Here is a 2,376-nt window from a genome sequence, read left to right as displayed (position 1 = left end):
TGTGTGTGTGTGTGTGTGTGTGTGTGTGTGTGTGTGTGTCCTTTTGAGATAATTACTGTTAAATTTGTAATTCATTGTAAACTCAAATTCTGTGTGTGGGTGGAGAACTGAGAACATTTGCAATTCAGTCCTTGAGTCTTTCAGTTGAGGATTTCACTATTGAAGCTGAAGAAGTAAAGCTCCAAATGCTTTAGTTGAATCATTTAAATTGTGATGAAAATGAATGTTTTGTCTGAACTATGTATTTTGATGCCATTCAGTTTAAGTTGTGCATTCCATTTACATGATTTTATGAATGTTTGTTTTTTTTCCTGCTTATCCTCAATTTTAAACTGTTGTTGCTTTGTTATAATTATATTAGAGAGATGTTTAATAAAGATAAATACAATACAGAATTACAACAAAAAAAATCTTTAATGTGAGCTCTTTATTCATAAAAACAGTTTGATGCACAACGATTTGTGATAGTGTAAGTGAATTTAATGAGCTAGTGTACTCAGTTACTCACATGTAGGCCATTAGACAAAGACTATGCTTTTTACAATTTTTCACAACACAGTATTTTTAGATACATCTTTGAATATGTAACAGATGTTAATGCAAGGACAAATGGAGGTGATGGTACATACTCCATATGAAACATCTGCAACCTTGAATGTAATACACGTTAACCTTACTTACCGTATTTTAAAGTAAATACGGTACAGTATTTAATGTCGAATAAATTCTTGACTGTAATGTGTGATCACTGATGCTTCACTAAAAATTTCGCTCCTAAACTCACTTTTATACAATTATTACTGTTAACATTTCTGTTCATCTCAATGCCAGATGTTTTGTTGTTAGCAGACGATTTGGAAACACATGACCTGGAGGCTGCCATGTTTGTTTCTGGAACATTTGTCATGTGACTGATCACTCGTCAAATGCGGCAGACAAGGGAAAAAAGTCAATTTCATGCCTTTAAGGGCCCTCTAAAATCTGTTGCTGCTAAGACATTTACTATTTTAAAGAAATGGTAACGCTTTAGGGACCAATTCTCACGATTAACTACCTGTGTATTAGCATGCATATTATTGGCTGTTTATTAGTAATTATAAAGCACATATTAGTGCCTTATTCTGCATGACCATATTCTAGAATAGATCATTTAATCCTACTCCATACCTAAATTTAACAACTACCTTACAAACTATTAATAAGCAGCAAATTTGGAGTTTGACGTAAAAGCTATAGTTAATTTTTAGTTAATAATGAGAATTGGTTCCACAAATTGAAGTGTTGCCAGATAAATGTTTGTGGTTTCTATTGCATTTTGCTTGTTAAATACAGCGGGTAAAATAAGTATTGAACACGTCAACATTTTTCCCGGTAAATATATTTCTAAAGGTGCTGTTGGCATGAAATTTTAATCACATGTTGGTAACAACCCAAGTAATCCGTACATAAAAATAAAACAAAACAAATAAGTTCAGAAATTAAGTTATGTGTAATAAAATCGAATGACACAGGGAAAAAGTATTGAATTACTGAAATTAATTTAATACTTTGTACAAAAGCCTTTGTTGGTAATGACAGCTTCAAGACGCCTCCTGTATGGAGAAACTAGTCGCATGTATTGCTCAGGTGTGATTTTGGCCCATTCTTCCACACAGTCTTCAAATCTTGACGGTTCCGTGGGCTTCTTCTATGAATTCTGTCTTCAGTTCGTATTTTCTATTGGATTCAAGTCAGGTGATTGGCTGGGCTATTGTAGCAGCTTTCTTTTCGTTCTCTGAAACCAATCAAGAGTTTCCTTGGCTGTGTTTGGGATCAATGTCTTGCTGAAATGTCCACCCTTGTTTCATATTCATCATCCTGGTACTGTAGGTGTCGGGACTGAACCAGCTAATATTCATTTCCACTGACTAGGGGCAGGATTGCTTTCTAATTACTGATAGATTTCAGCTGGAGTCTTGGCTTTCCATGTCTTTTTGCACCTCCCTTTCTTCATGTGTTCAATACTTTTTCCCCTGTGTCATTCCATTTTATTACACAGAACTTAATTTCTGAACTTATTTGTATTGTTTTCTTTGTATGTATGGATTACTTGGATTGTTACCGACATCTGGTGAAAATGTCATGTCAACAACACCTTTAGAAATATATTTACTGAGAAAAATGGTGATGTGTTCAATACTTATTTTACCGGCTGTATATATTTTTTACTGGCCATGAGGCTGCGTTATTTTTATAGCTGTTTTTTCATTGTCACTTGAGATGAGTGTGTTTCAATCTTTTTGGATCTTGCCTTCACCTACAAGTGTAAGCAGGGCCTAAAACTAACTTTTTGCCACACCTGCCAATGGCCGGTGACATGATAAAATTTACCGGCCA

The sequence above is a fragment of the Sinocyclocheilus anshuiensis genome, unplaced genomic scaffold (assembly GCF_001515605.1).
Source record: "Sinocyclocheilus anshuiensis isolate Anshui unplaced genomic scaffold, SAMN03320099.WGS_v1.1 scaffold2015, whole genome shotgun sequence".
Classification (NCBI taxonomy): domain Eukaryota; kingdom Metazoa; phylum Chordata; class Actinopteri; order Cypriniformes; family Cyprinidae; genus Sinocyclocheilus; species Sinocyclocheilus anshuiensis.
Note: the sequence above shows the minus strand (reverse complement) of the source record.